This window comes from Cuculus canorus, chromosome 14 (genome assembly GCF_017976375.1).
Source record: "Cuculus canorus isolate bCucCan1 chromosome 14, bCucCan1.pri, whole genome shotgun sequence".
In the NCBI taxonomy this organism is placed as follows: Eukaryota; Metazoa; Chordata; class Aves; order Cuculiformes; family Cuculidae; genus Cuculus; species Cuculus canorus.
Window position 1 is genome coordinate 20,137,357 of NC_071414.1, and position 18,445 is coordinate 20,155,801.

Consider the following 18,445-nt stretch of genomic DNA (forward strand, 5'->3'; position numbering starts at 1 on the left):
GAGAGGCCACAGGTGAGCCGGGCTGAGGGGACATCGGCAGGCAGGTCACCCCAAGAGCCTTGCTCTGCTCTGTATCCCCCAATCCCATTCCAGCTCTACCTGCGGCAGCACACAGCTGAAACACAGACCAGGGACATGGTCTAAGATATGTTTCTAAGAGCACTGCCTATATTACTAGCAGTACAGAAAAAGAGATGACTCAAATGAGACAAGAACAGAATACAGTAATACTATGATCCCATTGAAAACATACCGGTGTTTTTGCTAATGATTAATGGTATACCTTGAAACACTCAGGCTCTCATCTGTGTTTCAAAGTTATCATGGCTGCACTTCTCCTGCCTCAGCTTTTGCCATCATTTAAATGGTTGCAGGAAAGCAAAAGCTAAGAGGTTTAACACTGTGATGTCCTAGAGTGCTTTACCTTGACCTAAGCACCTGAGTGGCAGTCCTGAGAAGACTACCGAGATCAGGAGTGGTGCAGTTAGAATCTAAATGGTGAAAAACATTGAGCCAAGTGGTGAGGTAAGAGCTGGCCAGACGATACCAAGGCCTTTCTTCAGTGGAGTGGTCAGAGAGCGCCTTCCCCATTTTACAGAGCTGCTGAAAACCTAGAAGATAACAAATAAGACGTGTTCAAGGGTGGGGAAGAGCATCGCTTCAGCCTGCAGCATATGAAGTGTTTGCCAACATATGGGGGCTGATCCTTGGCTCATGAAAGTTGCTGCAGCTACATGAAAATCTAAGGAGTTACGACATACTCTACCAGCTAAATATCACACTCTGTTGGCAAACACTTCACACATACTCATAGCTATTGAGGGCTGAAACAAAGGTCGTCTTCCACCCCCTGTGAACAGCTTGGTAGAAGCAAAGCTCTTGGAGACCATGAGATCAGCTTCTCTGAAGCGGTACTGCCTCCCCCGGACAAATTGCATGAGACAGAGCATGTCAGAAGGCAGAGACAAAATAAATTGTTGGAGCTGTGCCGATGGCAGAAACAAAGCTCATTCTGCACTTTAACATATTTTCCTTCCACATTTCTCCATCTATGTTAATAATGAACTCTGCAAATTCTTATTTATGTCTCCTGTAATAAATCTCCCTGCCTCTAGCCATTTTACAGCTGAGAATAAGCAGGAGTCCACCTGCAGCCTGTCTGCTCCTACCTGATAATTCGGCAGGAGAAAGCAGGTTGCCATTGAACTACACACAGTGCCACTTGCCCCACAGCACAGACTTCAGGAATAAAACACTAGAATTTGAAAGTTACAGAAGTTTGGGTTACAAATATTGAAATTGCACCCATCTCTTCATGTTATCTCCCTTTAAAAAGATGCATGAAGAAGCTATCAAATGCTATTCCATCTTCATGTACAGCTCAAGCTGACATTTGTACACAGTGCAGGAAAGAACTAATTGCATTACTCTGTAAAGACTCTGGGCGGTCTCTCAATAATGTATGACTGCTCCTTGACAAGCCAGCAAATACAAGCTGAAACCTCTTTCTGGTAGATACTCACAAAGGTACATCCAGGGCTGAGTCACGGTTGTACCTGTCATACCCAGCAACCACTCCATTTAGCTTTAGCTGAGACAGGATTGCATCGCAATAAGGAACTTCTCCAAACAGAGCAAGATTGTACTTCTCGAGACAGCTATGGCCAAACGGCACCAGCAGCATCTCATCAACAATATCCATTCCCCAGCCATTCAAACCTAGATCCACTAGCTTCAGCGATGCACTGCCACTGCTTTTGTTCCTGTTGGACCTTCAGACAGGACACACCAGGTACTGGAGCCTCCAACTACAATGCAATTATTTGTGCAGTCCCAAGAGGTTACACCAGACCCAGCCCCCAAGGACAGAAGAGCACCCGCCGCTTTACAGGGCTGAAGACAGAGGAATTGTATAACACTTCACCTGTACATCTATGCCACATGGATGTAACTGAGGACATAGTTTGGTGGTTGGAAAGGAAAGCTCTGCAGTTCAGCACAGAGCAAGTCAGCAGGGCAGGCAGGTAGAAATGACAAATCAACAGCTTTTTACAAGCACTGAAACTGATGGCGAGAATGCAGGATCGCATGTCATGATTTATTCTGATGCCCTTTTACAGCAGAATAACACAAACAACATTTTCCTCCCACATCCCACCGATACAAACCCTTTAGGTGGCCTCAGCTGCCTGCAGCCAACAGGCCATCTGTGCTCACACCGATGAGGGTTTGTGTGCCAGGCAGGGCTGACCAAGCAGCCAGTGCTCACGGAGCGCCAGTCCTCATGAAGGCACAGCATGAGCCATTAGCTTGCTGCATGGGTTCCTGCTCCCTTCCCCGGGCTCGCTGTCTCAGCAGTTCCCTGCTGGGCTGAGACCACGTTAGAGGGGAGCGCTCTGGTCCATTTGGGCAGCCGGCACGTTGTATAGCACTTACAGCTTTGCAGGGCTATTTACTCACCATCATCATGTGACGCATAAGTAAGGGGGGAAAAAAAGCTCTGCAAAGGTTTAAGGCCAGCAGACAAATCCTTTTCCCTTCTCAGCTTTTCAGTTTCTGAAAGCTTATGTTCTATAATGGGTAACAGAAGTACCGAAACTCACATCCAAAACCTCTGCACCAGGTTCTGACCCCAAGATTTCTATAGCCAGTGCCAGGAGCGCTCTGCAGGGCTCCTGGGAGCCGGGACCCAGTCGGCTGCAACCACGCTCCACACCCCAGGAGCAGCAGATTCTGCCCGCATTGGCACTGCACATCAGACCCCACTCAGAGTTTCCACCTACCTGTTCCACAAGTACTGTAATTACAGACTGCCTCTGAATTTTGCCTTTGGAATGGAGTGTGATCAAGTCCAAGTACCTCATTGTGTGATCAGTTAAAATGATGAGTGGCAATCCTTTGGTTAATCACAGAGGAAGCAGCAAAACCAGGCTGCTTCCCCACCAAGGGGCACAGGTGTATGCAAGACAGATTTATTTACCCTAAGAATATATATATACAAACATATGTATTTATAGATATATTTATACGAAAGCAGGCACTTTTGCAAAGAGAGCATTTGTCATGTTTCATGAAGGTAACCAGGGATCCAGGAATGAAGAGGAAGCAGAGCTGGAGAGGGTATTTGCCTTAGAGTGGGCTAGTGTCACAAGGATCATTTCACTCATTCCAACATTATATTCACAGCAGAATGATCCTATCCGTGTTTAAAAAGTACAGAAGGGGAGTCAGCAAAAAAGATCTGAGCAAGCAGAGCTGATTTAAACCACTCAGTAAGCATAATGAGATGATACAATTGCAAAGGGAACTGCCAATTTTGTTTAATAGTAGCCTGCCATGTAAAAGGAGAATAGATTGCTGTCTTGAAGTGAAAAACTTCATAGGCTAAATGTCAGCACCGAACCCACAGGGATGAGCGCAGGGGTTTCCCTGCTGCAGCACCTGAACCCAGAGTGGGATAGGCTCCATGTCCTCAGAATCTGAAGGTTAATAGCATAAGCTGTGATTTCAGGGAATTTTCAACTCTTGGTGCTTAGAGACAAAGACTGTTTTGAAGCGATGCAAACCCCCTGTTGAAGGCTTTCCAGAATACTGAAATGTTTGGTTTTGTACTTGGATACTTCTGTGAATCTTGACTCCTACAAAATTCATATCAAAAAGAAACTATTTCAAATTACTGGAATACCTCATATGAGGGCAAAATTACTTCTCTTTCAGGGAGGTTTTCAGGGATTTTCTTTAATGAAGCAAACTTTGGAACTCAAGAACTTTTAAAGCTGCTGGCTGAATTGAGGCTATCTTGTGTGGAAAACGGGAGCCTCTAAAATAATTGTCTACTTCTAAGAATGTGACCATTTATGCCTTGCTGTTTTTCTGCTCACAGCCATGATCTCCTTGTTACAGAAGTACAAATCACCATTAATGTCCTCATTGCCATGAGGGGATTTGCAGAGAAGCAGGGACAGCAGCTGCTGAGGAAGTGCTTCCCGCGCAGGGCTGCTGGCAAAAGCCAGGGACAAAACACACTGCTGGCAAGACAGAGCCATCTAAGTGTTTTTATATGATATATTCCACAGATTTTGGATTCTACACGGATAGCTTTTTCCTCTGCCCACCAGAACATGGTGTGCAGCACCGCAGTTTGCCCTTCTGTAGGTCTTCACTCTCAGGCTGGAGGCAGCTTTGTGCAGAGGGTAAAGTTGTTCCTCCTTCCAGCCAGCACTGGGCAGGCAGAGGTAGATTCACCAGCTTAGCTCACATTGGCCACACGTGTGTCCAGATGGACAACACCCCTTGGACACCTGTGTCCTCACACAACCCACAGCAGGGCAGAAGCAGAAACAAGGGCAGCTCGGAAGAGAGATGACGAGGGACACTACAAAAGCAGGTTATTAGGAACAAGAGGCTGGCGGGCTCCAAGCTGGAGGGCAGCTTTTGCCTTGTATTAGTCATACAAACACACAACCTGCGGTAATGAATTGCAGTAGGAGGCAAATTGGAAGAGATAGCCCACAGATTACAAATGTAAAAACATCGTGCTCGCTCTTAGCGGGTGCAGAGTGTAACCTTGTAAGAGATAAAAGCTACTGATGTGGAGAAGCTGAACAGAATAAAACAAAGGAGGTGAACCTCTGAGCTTTGATAATTAGCCCAGGCCTGACCATCAAGATGACAAGCAACAACACACTAAGAAGTCCTACCTGCTGTCAGTGGTGATTAAGACTGAAGAGCACTCCAGGGTGGTTCTTCAGGATTCAGATGATATCCATGCCTTTTGCAGGTTTTAACAAAGTAATAGCAATACCTGTGAGGAATCTTTCTACACACTGCCTGCGACAGGGCCCTCCTGTTGTTCAGCCCGTGATTTATCTGGGAGCTTGGAGTGCAATCATTAGACCACCACAGGAAGCAGAAGACTTTCTGAGGGCTAATGATGATTGCAAAACCTTCCCAGTGGGTGCACAAGAGGTAATTTATCACAATTTGCCTCTGTAATGTTGATGCATTGAGCAATATTCCTATTGTTCAGTGGTCCCTCAAACCTTCCTGGTTCGCATGGAGGCAGATGAAGCTATGAGATGCAGGAGATGGGCTGTGCAACTGCAAGATTACTCTTCAAGCACACTGCTTGCACACTTACGTGTGTATCTCCAATAGACTCACCCAAGGAGTCAGGGGAAAGAGTACCTGGGTCAATGGACTAATGCCAAAGTCCTCAGTGTTAGATGGAGGAGTCGTCTCTGTCCTGACCTGAGAGCAGAGTGGCCAAGGACTGCAGGAAAAGCTGTTGCTGCAAATTCTGCTGAATTTAAACCAAAGTTGATCAAAATGTTACTTTACATCAGGTTTTCAGCTGGTACTGGCAGGCAAAAAATCCAGGCAAGCACCAAATTCACACAGCCCCCCTCAAACATGACCCACAGCCTTAAAACCCACAGAAGGATGAGGGACACCCCAGCACCAGGTGTTTTTCTGAAAAACAACGTTTTTCTTCCTAAGCCATTTCTCAGATGCATTTTGTTTTTCCCAACATGGCAGGACAACGCCTGGTCCCTGAAATCTGCATCGTTATTTGTTTTGCTGAAAAACAAAACCATCCACTTTTAAAGCGAAAAGCCCTGGGTTTTGCCTCTGTGATCTGGGACTGACTCTGGCTAACGCTGTGTGAAAGGAAATGAGGTACCTACTCTTCAGATGCTTTTGGAAACCCTGCTACAATTCCTTCCCATCTCTGATAAGAGACACCTTGAAAGTCAGATACAGTGTTTGTTTTCTAAAGAAAGCCACTGCAGATTTCCTGATAGACCCTAGGTACCTTTCCTTACGCTCTAGATCTTAAGATAAAAACGCTAACAGGTATTGCAACTGCCAGTTTTGCTCCCAAAATACATCCTTATCTTTTTCTTTATACAGTAAAACATTTATCATTTTTACTCTTTCCTAAGAGTGTCAACATTTGTGTAGTAGCACCTTTCCAGTACTTTGTCATGTACTCAGCCAGCGAGATTATCTGGGAGTATTTTTCAGGCAGCAAGCAAACACAAAAAGCAGCATATGACACTCTGTTTAGAGAGGCAATGCCAGTCTCATCTCTGCCGAGATCCCAGAAAATGCACCTCTCATGCAAATTGGTTTCATGAAACCACAGAAAAAGAAAATAACAGTCACTGAGAGCAAAGGAGGCACCACTGGCAGGAATGGCAGTCAGGTTTTCAGCAGTCAGTGGGGGTTTTCCCCCCATCATATCTCCTGGTGGTTTTCTAGCCCCACCCCAAATTCTGACAATCAAGAAGGCACACTGGGAATCAATTCTGAAACTGGAAATCCCAAAGATGAAAATGAAGTAGATTTCAAAACACTTATTTGAACACCTGCCATGAAGGAAATACCTGTTTTGGTTGCCCCCATCCCAAAACCCAGGGATAATTTTCCCTCCTCTATTTCAGGTAGGAAAGACAGTTGGTTTCCACCGGCCTCTTGTACCACTAGTGGTTCAAATCTCCTTACAGAAGTCCAGAGCTGTCATTCTCCCATTAACAGGAATCTCTAATAGCTCATCCATGCACCCTCTTACTCTTCACAATAATCTTTATGGGTCCCTACCAACTTGAGATATTCTATGAATCCTAAATCACATCTCCCTTTTAACTTAGAAATAAAGAAAGGTGTGAGGAACAACCAACGTTGATGCAAAATAAATGGAGTAACATTCATCATCAAAATGACAGTTATTAGCAAGAAGTTTTATCAACAGAAGGCAAAGGGGTTCTCGCTGATCATATTTGCTTAATCCACAATCAATAGCAATATTGCCAGTGAAGAGAGGATGGTCAGACAGCTCTCTTGTATCAGTTATCTTTCCCAGAAAGAAAGCTCCAAGTGTCCTGAAGCAACCCTTTCCTTGCTCTATTTAGCTACGGTACAATTACACCACGGCATTAAAGAGCAGGATTCAAAGGGGTTTACATTCCCTGCCCATCTGGTAACACAGAGGATGTTCTGCCATGATCGCTCAAAGAAGTCACTGTTAAATCAAACTGCCTCACGCACAACAGTTCTTCTAGCACATGAGTTAGTCCCAGTTGAGTTGACTCACCATGACACTACCACAGAGTGTGATCAGTAACACCTATGAAACTCAGGAACTTTGAAAGCACAGATAGTTTGCATTAAAGGTGGTGGAAAATGTCTGTTTCGGTGACAAAAAGGTCAGACACTGACCTGCAGCCCCACTCATCTCTAGCACCATTGAAGACCAAGCTGATGGTCCAGAATCTGAACAGACTCAAGCTCCAAGTGCTCTAATGACAGGGGCATAGGCAGTGTCACGGGCAGTGTCACAATGTGCCTGCCCCGTTCCATGGCACCTCCAGCTCAAGGATGCCCTGGTCTCCTGCAGAGCTTGGCACCTGATTGCCCTTCCAGCCAGCTCAAGAGCAGCTTGCAGCCTCTCTCCTCGCAGGGCAGGGCCCCAGCCCAGTACCAGTGCTGCCAACCCCACTTCAGACCAACAGTACAACATCAAGCAGCTGCTGTTCCAGACGTACCCAAAAGCACAGAAGGCACTTTAAACTTAAATAAATGAACAAATTGACGTTCACTGAGCTGCTACCAGTTATTCACACAAACAGCGTCTGAGTGGCACTTCTCCAGCTATTTAGCCACTTGCTGCATGTGCCAAAAAAGTTATCAAGCAACTGACTTTTGTGCTGTGATGCATCTTGATGCTTTATTATCTCCTGGCACTCAAATGTTTTCTGCTTCTCTTACCATTGCTGGTTTTCTTGAAAACTCCAGCAGTCATTTTGTTTCATTGCTCTTTGTCTCTAGCAGAGCCTTCTGCAGTGCTGGGGTTTATGGTCTGGAATTAATGGCAAGTGTGGCTTTTGGCTAAGCCTGCTTAGGGTGCCCATGAAATGTATAGTCATTTTGTGTAGAGCAGAAATCGTACCATCTTAAGCCTCACTCCCAGTCAAGTACCTATTAGTGCACAGCACAAGTTCCAGCATCTTCACTTGCTTTGCTCTCCCTTCCCAGACATAAGGTCTCAGTAGATTTCTCATGTGGCTGAAACTCTTTTAGTGTGTGTCAGTGTTTTCTTTCTAAATCAAGTTAAATAGCAGCAACCAGATCTTTTTCCGAGCCGCATGGGTGGATTCATCTGAACTGCAATGTTCATTTCCATTTTTTTTTTTTCCTGGGGGTAGATTAATTGTCTCCCAAGTGATGGAAATGAAGAGCAAGATGCTGGGTTGATACCTCAATGCAGACGCAAGAAAAGTCAGTTTTAGGGCGGTTCTTAACTGTGTGAATGAGCAAAGTGATCTGAATCCCCATGAGGGCTGGGCATGGTCATCTTAACCCGGGACATGTGTCCCTCATTCAGTTTCCCTCATCATATAGAGATCCTCTTAAAGATAAAAAAAGTAGGTATGATAAAACAGGGAAGCAAGAATGGGAGTGGCAGTGCTCATCAACACAGTTCATAAGCACATAGCGCTTGGCAGTTTGTGGGACTTCCCAGTAATTCTCAAAGTTGCTCCAATACTTACTTGCAATGCTTACTGCACAAGAAAGCTTTCCTTCCTGGAGTGATATTGCTAATTCAGGAGGAAAACAGAGAGAGAAGACATCAAAAGTGTGAAAACAAAGGCCACATCATTATTCTGCAGCATAAACCATCCCTGTAGAGTACAGTGTGTGTTCCGTAATTCATAAAACAGATTATCTGAACACACTCCAACATTACACAGACTGTGCTCCCACAGTCCCACATGGTAAATAGCTAAGATGCCCATACCTGATAAGGCATTTACACCACCTAACCAGTGCTTCTGATCATTTTAAAAATGGCTTTCACTTTAACAGGTTTCATTACAATGCTTTAACTACCCTTGGTTCCACAGGGGAACTCGCTGCTCTGTCACCTGGTTGAGCTTCTTGAGGATAATTAACATCCCTGGACAACGGCAAAATAGAACACAAATACATAATACTGGTTCTGGTTTTTGGGAAATGTGACAGAAGAAAAACAAGCTCCAAATCTCCCCTTCATTTTGCATCTTTATGCTACCATAAAAAGCCTTTCTTTTTCTTGTATTGTTTACTGGTTTATGACCGAGGGCCCCTCAGATTTTATTTCAGCATGAATATTAATTTGAGTATCATTTATATTGTGAACAAAATGAGAAAAATATCTCAAGGCTGTTATGAATCCCAGTCTTCCTGGCAGAACCGTCTGGCTCTTTTTAGAATAATCACATGCCCATTATTCATAAATTAACTGGTGCTTTACAAAATAAATACAAAAGCACAGCTCTTGCATAAAAGAATCTCCACTGGACACTTAGCGCTCTTTGCTTTCAAGCTGGATGACTCAAACTAGTTAACCAGGGATAGTCAGGAGTATTTCCTTTCACTTCTTCCATATTCATTCTCAGTTATGCTTTGGTGCATTTGGTTCTCTCCACACACGGAGTCGCAGCACAAGCTAAAGGCACCTCAGAATCGCTGAGTTCAGTGTGGTGAAATTCAAACTACATGCTCCTCTGCTTTGTTGGTCACCAAAAACTTTAGAAACTCACAGGAGCCAGAGAATGTCCAAGGCTGGCAAGCAGCTCTCAAGATCATCTAGTCCAACTGCTGTCTGTTATTAACACATTTAAGTGTTCAACCACTCCCACAGTAAAAATAAGTCTTTCTTCAGCTCAGACAGAATGACCCCCTCCCTCGGCCAGCTGGTAGCCCCGTTCCTAACACAGCCTACCATGTTGTTGACCTTTCTGCAGCAAAATCACTTTGCTGGATCATGTCCAGCTTGGGGTCCACCATGATGCCCAGGTCTTTCTGCAAAGCTCCTTTCCAGCTGGTTGGCCCCCAGCACAGGGGCTACGCAGGGTTCTTCTCCAGAGACAGAACTCAGCATTACATTTTGCTGAACTTCACAAAGCCCCTGTTTTCCCACTTCTCCAGCCTGCCCTTGCCCCCTCAAAGGGCAGCACACTCATCTCACCTCTCAGCCACTGCCCCCAGTGTATCTGCAAGCTCTCGGCAGGGACACTACATCCCATATTCCAGGTCAATAATCAAGATGTTAATCAGCATTGGCTCCAAGCATATCCTCCAATCTCTGTTGATCACAGAAAACACATGCAGGGTGGGCACGAGGAGGGGAGGCAGAACGGTTTAGCTCTTCCCCAGTGCAAGATTTACACGTGATCCCTGAATTTCAGTCTAGAGAAGTTCTACTTGAACTCGGCTAAGAAGTTGGTACCCTCGAAGCTGTCATCAGCTCGCACCTCACCACGCATCCTCTGCGCCCTATGTATAAGTCCATGGTAGCAGCTCTGTCTGTGTACCCAGCGCTCACTCACCCGCAGCGCGTTCCGCTCACAGTGGACTGACTCCACACAACCTCTCAGATGCTGACCCGGAGTGTCAGCGCTTCCGCAAAATGAATGAGGGAAACTCTCTTGAGCCACCAATTCTTTGCTTCCCTGCGTAGGACAATGTTTCCTGTTAGTATCTCAAAGGCTTCTGAACAAAACGCCGGGTTTTCAGAGCCTGTATCCAGAACCACGCGACATTTTGCGGTAATGCTGGTTTTTCTGGAAAGCTGCCCGCGGAAGCCTTTAAAAAATGCCCAAAGCCTTTTCCGATACAACTGATAAAAAGTGACTTCCAAGACCTTCAGTAGTATAGTATTTTACCTCTGAAAACAGCATGTTTTTGCTATAATACAGCAGAATTTGTTCTTCCTTCCTCTGCCTGCTCTCGTCTAATGGTCTAAGTTCATGAACTCTAACGCTTTGCCAGAGAAAATGGGGTTCTAACACCAGAAACGGTTTCCCTTTGTTTCCAAAGGCACATAATTATTTTGCAATCTTCGCAGCTCGAGGCCCGTTAACCCCAGCACCGGTTCAGAGGCGCGGCCCGGCCGTTGCCGCCCCCACCAGAGCGGCCGCAGGCGGGGCCGGGCCCGGCCCACACCGGGCTGCTCCAAGAGCTGCGGAGGGAGCCCCGAGGCCGCCGCGGGTCCCGGCGCTCAGGCGGGGGCACTGCCCCGACCACGGCCGCTTCGCTGCTTGAACTTCCGTCGCTTCAGGTGCCCGGAGCCTTCTGAGCTGCGTGGAGCTCTAAAACGCTGCTCTGTTCTCCTTCGAAGGCGTTCCTCGGCCGCGGGGAAGTCAGCGTGTGACAGCTGGGAGGAAACTGGAATTTGCTGCTGTGATCGTCTCTGGCTTCGTCTAATGGACAAAGAACTGTATTTGAAAGCATGTAAACCAAGCAAAGTAATCCCTCACTGGTATAAATACTACACAGTCCTCTTTCCCAAGCTATAAGCAAGAAGGAGAGTTTGTCTTGCTTTGAATGAATGATCTGGATCAAGCATCAATGCCAGAGAGACGTAACATCGAGAGAGGAGAAACCCAGCTTATGGCTTTGAAGCTAAAGATGATTTATTAAGCTCGTATTGCAAAGGCATTCGAACATCTCCGGCCTCTCTGGCAGCAGCGCTCGTGCCCACCCGCCCATCGCTTTGCTGTCACAGCAGTGACTTGCTTACATTCCCTTTGTTTCTCCTCCACCAATTGCTGCCTTTTCAGTCTGTTATCTGTGGGCTCACTTTAGCCCTCAAGGGCTGATAAAGACAATAACTGAGAGATCGTTGTCATTCACTGCGTCTGGAGGAGCAGTTGAGGAAGGAGGAATGGCGATTCCTGCCTTTGTAGCATTTACCCGAGAGAAAAGGGGTCGAGAAGAGGTCGAGGAGGAGCCTACTCAGGAACTGCATGTGCCAAATACAACCTGATGTTCCCTAACCCGATGCCAGGCTGAGCGCTGGGGGCAAGGAAAGAGAATAGAAGCGGCTTCTAAAGAGCACTTGGGCAGCCTGATCTAGTGGGATGTCCCTGCCCATGGCAGTGGGGTGGAACCAGATGATCTGTAAGGCCCCTTCCAACCTAAACTATTCTATGAAGAAAGGCAGAAACCCAGTCACAAGGTGACAGTTTGGGGAGCAAACTGAGGGGGAGCGTAGTCCCCTTCTCCAGAGGGGGACCGTAGTGAGGCTGCTGAGCACTCCGTCTGCCTTCTCCGAGCCACCAACTGCAGCTTGTTGAAGGGAAAAAGGAAGCTTAGGTTCCAGAAGAGCCAACAGCATGATACGGAGAAGGTTTATTTATTAACTGGTGGTGCACTACAAGCTGGACACCCAGCTGGGGTCCCCCAGCACTGGCACGGGCAGCTCCTCGGTGGGAGCCTGGGCAAGCGCTGCGGCATCTCCACCGAGGGGGCGTTTGAACAGGGGCACCTGCAGCTGGAGACCCACGGCTTTAACGCCCGGCCACGCTGTCTTCTGGCCGTGCTTTCGCCCCAAGTCGGTGCAGAGAACACTGAGGCCACAGGCAGCTATCAAACTGTAGAAGCCGACCGGCAGCCCTGGTCACAGCTTGATAGGACTAACCTAACCAAACTAACCTAACCAAGCCCTTGCACGCACAGAGCATACTTTCTTAGCCCAGAGTAACCATCAAAGTATTAATAAAGCCTGCGGGTACACAGGAAAATGGGAACCCCTGCAGCAGGAGCCTACTGAACACCACCAAAGGCAGCACAGTGCGGTCAGAGGCTGAGCCGAGCAAGGCAAAGCTGAGGAGCAGTGCCAGAACCTCCTGGCCAGCTAGCAGTGCCATCACCCAGAGGCAGGGCATGGCCCTGGGCAGCAGCAGGCACGGGGGGGTGGGCACCCAGCCTGCAGCACAAGCAGAGGAATCGCCCCGCCAGCCCGTGCTGAACAAGTGGAGTCACTCACACCCTGGAGGCAGCATAGGAACAGTGCAATAGCTAAGTTTATCTTGGCTAATTAACTACAGCTTCTAGTCAGATCTTGCTCAGTTATCTCCTCCAGCATACAAATATCCTCCAAAACAAGATATATGGATTACTGGACCAGTTACACCTGCCAGCATCACCCACTGTTTTCACACCTCACTTTGCACAAGTTATTATTACAGATTCACCTTGGCTGTCTGCATGTACTTTCCATACAGGTTGCTAAACAGTTTGTCAGCACGCCTCTAGTCTTTCTCTTTGGTCATTTTGGATGTGCAAGCATCCCCTAGCACAGAGCAAACTTTCTTTTACAGTTGCAATCACACCAGCTGAGGAGACCACAGCCTCAGTGCACTCCTACCTGCTTTATCTTTTCTGCAGCTGCTGGCCCAGAAGTACCCACAGAGCTGGTCAGACGCTGGACACAGACCGGAGAGCAAATCAAAGGAGCGTCTTGCTTCAAGCCATTTAAAGGGTAGCTCTTTGCTTAATAGGCTCATTCCGGAGGAAAGAGATTAGAGAGTGATAGCAGGCAGCTCTGTGGGTGGATGGAGATGAGGATCAGCAGCTGGGAATGGGCAAAGAGCTCACCCCAGCACAGCTGTAGCCAGTGAAGGTGTGTGTCCACAGCCCAGACTGCATCGTGTTCTCAGTTCTTCGGGTTTATGGCATGTTTCACAACAGATGGACCACAGACAGCCGCCTTTGTGTACAAATTCCAGAATTCACATACAAATACCGGTACAAAGAAAATTGCTCCTAAAACACTTGTGTGAAAAGCAGCCGGGGGGGTGGGGAAGCCCTGGGAAATGTTTGCAAACACAACTGGTAAAGGACACGAAGGTGAATGCTTCAGCAGCCGCTGGAGACATGAAGTGTTCTCTGTGCTTTCCTTGCACGCTCGGCTTATTCGACTTCCTCGGTTGTATGGAACAGTGGAAGGTGCAACAAGCTGGTCAAACTGGGTTATAAAACAGCTGGAGTGGTTAACCTGTCGTGGGCCTTGAGGCAGGCTTAGACAAAAGTCTGTGTTGGCCGAATTATCCGTGTGCAGTTGCTTGTATGATCAAAAGGAAGGAGGTATAACCCAAGTAAACCTCAAACGTCATGAGATATTATTAGCACTTTAATCATCAACACATTGCAGATAGCAAACCCCAAATCCTTAGTAAGCCAGTATTTCATGATATTTTAGTTATTTATTATTTCTGTCATTTTTGGTCGCTTGAAGACAAACCGCAAAGGCAGTACCAGTACTGCAAATTTTCTTCCAGTATCCTTAAGTGAGGCGAGGAGGTTTGTTTCTTGGCTGTAGGTCCTTCTCTCACCAAGCCACGAAGCTTTTGGAAAGCCTAATGTAGCAAGTGTCCACAACAAATGAGTGAACCTCAGCAGGAAAGAAATCCCTGCACATCTTGTACGGGAAGATACAGCTGCAACAGGTCAATATTTTGTTTTGCTGGTTACAGAATTGTTTATATCTTTTTCAATAAAGCCTAAAAACCAAGCAGACTGGTATGGCTGATCACTAAAATTTCTCGTTGATCATCTCTGGGGGGGCCCAGACTCCAGAAACTGCAGTGCAGGTACTGAACCAAAGCGATGAACTGCTTTGAAGTGTCACAGAATAAACTTAAAGCAGTATCTTTTCCCCAGACTCTGAAGAAACATTACAGGTACACAGCAGAAGTTGAAACTACAGGCACCTATTCCACCAAAGGCTGCCACATGTGTGAGGGAAGCGGTATTTCCTCTGGCACCGAGGAAACAACGGGTAAATCTGAGGAACTCCACGTGCCTCCAGGGCAGCCACAGACAAGGGAAGCATCTGTATTCAACAAACCAGCCAAAACTGAATTCCTTTGCTCTGTCTCCTTTTTGAGCTTCTGCCCTGCTGAGGGCGGTGGGAGCAGAGCCGGACCCACATCCCCGAGCCCTGCAAGAGCCGCAGTGCGTGGCCAGGGCTGCAGCCGCTCTGTCAGAGGGAGCCTGGACACGGAGTTGCAGCATCCCACTGGTGCTCAGGCTGGGATAGCTCAGGCTCCCACCTCGTTGAGCTGGGTGTTTCTCCAGCTGGGTGTTGAGCCTCACCCACTGCTGCAAGCTGCTTCAAATTATTTTTACCAGAGTTGTGCTGGCTGTTGCTAGTCCAAAGGACAGACAGCTCTTTTCTTTTACTTTCTTTAATTGGCAATATGAGTGAGCCTAAGAATATCTTCATTGCTTGGAAACAGAGTGGTTTTTTTATCTGGTCTATCATATTCTCCCATTTTAGCTTTCAACAAGGCTTTACTGGCCTCTGGAGAGGTGCTGGAAGCTATCTTCTCTTTCTCTCAAGTGACTTTCTGAGTGATTAGAGACACCGGAACACTCAGGTATTTATCAGGTAGCCATTGATGGCTGGGAAGTTCATCCAAGAAACAAAAACACCAAAAGAACTTTGTGGTAGAGGAAAAAACTGATGTCTGGAGATTCACTTATTGGAACAGACAATATGGACGTGGGTGCTGGTGCCACCACCAGAGAAGCACCTGGCCAGGGTCTGTGTGACTGCCCAGGCACTCAGCTGAGTGTGTGGCACCACTGTCAGACGAGGTGCCGCGCAGGGAGAACCTTTGCTCCAGGGCCCCTCCAGAGCGGGACTGAGAAATCTCTAAAAGCAGAGGACACGGGAATTTCATATTCTGGATAAAAGTGATCTGAATTAGTGTAACTAACAATCCCGCTCGCTGCTTTCTGTAACTGCAGAAATTTGCCTGTATAGAGATTTTTCCTGCTGTACCCACTAATCCAGCTTTATCCCTTAGCCACAGAAACAGTCACGTCTTGAGCTCCTAACGTACCTATCACCAACAAATGAAAAAGGGATTGAGATCTGGTTGCAGGCATGTGGCCAGCATGGGCCCACTTTGCAGAGACAGAAACCTTTCGAAATAGCAGTTTTGATTTGGCAGAGCACCATAGGATTAAAACACCTCCTTTGAAGCCCACAGCAATCATCCTGACTCACCCATTGCCTTGCGTTTCACACCAACATTTGGTGACTCAGACCCTCCCTGTGAAAAGCAGGGTTTTTCACATACTACGGGAAGTGCTGTGCGGCCGTTTCAGCTGGCAGCGGAGGGAAGAAGAGGTGGATTTTACACACAGCCTTGGAAAAAGAGAAGAAGGGAGGAGGTTGGAGTCAGCTAAAATGTTAACATGACGGTTCTCCTTCTGTTCCCTGTTCTGAGAATGCCCGAGTCATGGATTGCCAGAGGATAATGTCGCACTGAAAATTGTTCTGTTACTCTGACCGTATGGCGTGAATTGGAGCAACAAAGCAGAGGAGTGGGGGTGCCCAAGCTGCCCGGCCCCCAGGGCAGAGACACCCACCTGCACCCGGGCTCAGTGGGGCAGGGCTGGGGACGGGGGACATGGTGCCTGGGACACGACCGCAACATCTCCACCTGAATCCAGGTGCAGCCTGCCTCTGCGCATCACCAGCAGCTTCCTTCCTTAGAAGAAACCCAGGTTTTGTAGTAGGTCAAGTCCACCCTTGCCACAACCCCCATGGGGCCAACCTATAATCATGATCTCTGGTAGGAACGCCCAAATTCAAAAGAAGCCAATGTCTGCCCTCAAAGCTAGGTGCAGAAACAAATAAGTGGCTGCTTCCATATCATCTCCTAAAGCTGGATGCTATCCAAATGTTTTCTTGTCCTGAGGATGGTAATTTTCTCTCTCCAGCATGTGTTCTGTGGGGCTCTAATGCCCTGATAAAATGCTTCCTGGTTGGAAAGCTGTGTGAGCATTGCCAAGGAAATAGCAAGGCTTTCCAGATAATTATGCTTAAGTAGAGTTTAATCAAAGAAGCCATGGACTGTACCAGCACCAAAGGCATCCTGCAGATGTATTGATTTCCACTATGAAAGCCACATCTGTGAGCTGTAGCATGGCGAGAAACAAAGAGAAGGATTGTGAATCCTGGCTGGAAGATGGTTGGGATAAGCTTGATAAATCAATGTACAAATAGGCTATTTTATTTTTTAGAAATAAGTAAAGAACAGCTTTCAGTTGTCTACCGCCTCAGCTCTTTTCCCTTTAGAAGAAGGAAGCATTTCTGTTTGAAGCCTGTTTAGATTGTGAGTAGGACATCACTGACTGTAGAGAGCAGAGAACTTCCCAGAACAGGGAGCAGGCAGCCTTCAAGCAGCTGGATGCTTTTCTGCTATTCCCAACTCTGCTGGCTCAAAGGTTACAAAGACCTGAAGCATCCACTGGGTTTTTTCTATTTTGTACATTGCCTACATTTCTAGTTTTACCGATGGTTCTAGATCCATTGCAGTACAGCAATCTGCCTGCCCCGTTGTCCCACAGGACTGGAGGACCACGCTTGTCTAAAATTGTTTCTCCCTTTGAACACCTGGACTCTCACATTTCCAGTGGGCTGAAGAAATCTGTTTCTCTCCCCATCTGTCATTACGGAACAACCAGCTCCTTTTGATTAGGAGACAGGCTAAAATGCTCTGAACCTGGGCATTGTGAGTGTATTTTTTTTTTCTCATTTCCATTGCACTTGAAAAACACCAACTTCCAGTGGGAATGCTATTCATCGCCTGTGCTGTACATAGCTGGGTGGAGCTTACAACATCATGCCTATTGACAAAAAAAAAAAAGAAAAATAGAGTTACATCACTTGTAGTTTGCTTCTGTTGGATCATTAATTTCCTGCAGCAGCTCACAGGCAGACACCTCTGCAGCACCCGAAGGACCAGAGCCCGGCTATGTTTGGGCTGTACAGACACAAACAAGTCTCTGCTCTGAGGAACTTACAATAGTGCCAGCAAAGAAATTGCAGTATAATTTATTCCCCCCTCAAAAGGCTGATATAGTGGAAACACTTATGAGAACAAAGCTGTTTCAACTACATTTGCAGCTGGACGTTTTCCCTCAGCCGCTAGATGAAAGTATTGATCAAACCCAGGGAGACTTTCAGAGAAACGAAGTGATGTGATCTGCTGCGCCGGCCTCCATGTGGGCTGAGACACGGGCTTCCCACCTCGGACGTGAACACCCTCCCCACCAGGTGATAAGCCCTTTTTGAGGTTGTGTCTCCTCCTCCCCTCTTTCCAAATACTTGAAAAGTCTTTGGTTTTGCACTGTAGAGTAGGGAAAACATTAAAGCTAAAAGGCTCTGCAGGTGGCTAAGCAGTTTCCCACCTTTCTGAACAGACAAATGCACACTCTGGTTTCCATAACACTGGTGTTCAAAGAAAACATATTCATGTCCATCCCTTTTTCCTAGTAAAACAGCAGCTCCAGAAGGATGCAGCATCAAACCGTGCGCCAAGCTGTGCTATTCATGTATGCAGCCCCAGTAGCTGCCTAGCAAACAGCCTGAAAAGTCTTCTTTCCATAAGGCAAGACAGACCAGAACCAGCACTTTATTAAAAGAAACAATTGATATTTAGGGATTTGGCATATTCATTAAGCAACTTGAAAGGGTACCTTTTTAAACATCTGTGAACAAAATGCAGGAAGAAAATCCTGCTCCCCTCTCCTTCGCATACCGAGAAGAAGAAATTTAAACAACAGTAGTCTTTCATTTCAAAAGAACAAACAGAAAGAT

At 46.8% G+C, this 18,445-nt stretch overlaps 1 protein-coding gene across 13 annotated transcripts in view; it reads right to left on the bottom strand.

The window, feature by feature from the left end:
• The window catches only part of GRXCR2 (glutaredoxin and cysteine rich domain containing 2), a 145,794-nt gene that overhangs the window by 13,390 nt on the left and 113,959 nt on the right, over positions 1-18,445 (bottom strand). For 12 of the 13 annotated variants that reach the window (XR_008452164.1, XM_054079212.1, XM_054079209.1 and 9 more), the window contains one exon: positions 13,196-17,472. The exons of the other annotated variant lie outside the window; for it this stretch is intronic. The gene's annotated coding sequence lies outside the window, so the exon portion shown is untranslated. The remainder of the gene's footprint in view (positions 1-13,195; positions 17,473-18,445) is intronic. 13 annotated transcript variants of the gene reach the window in all.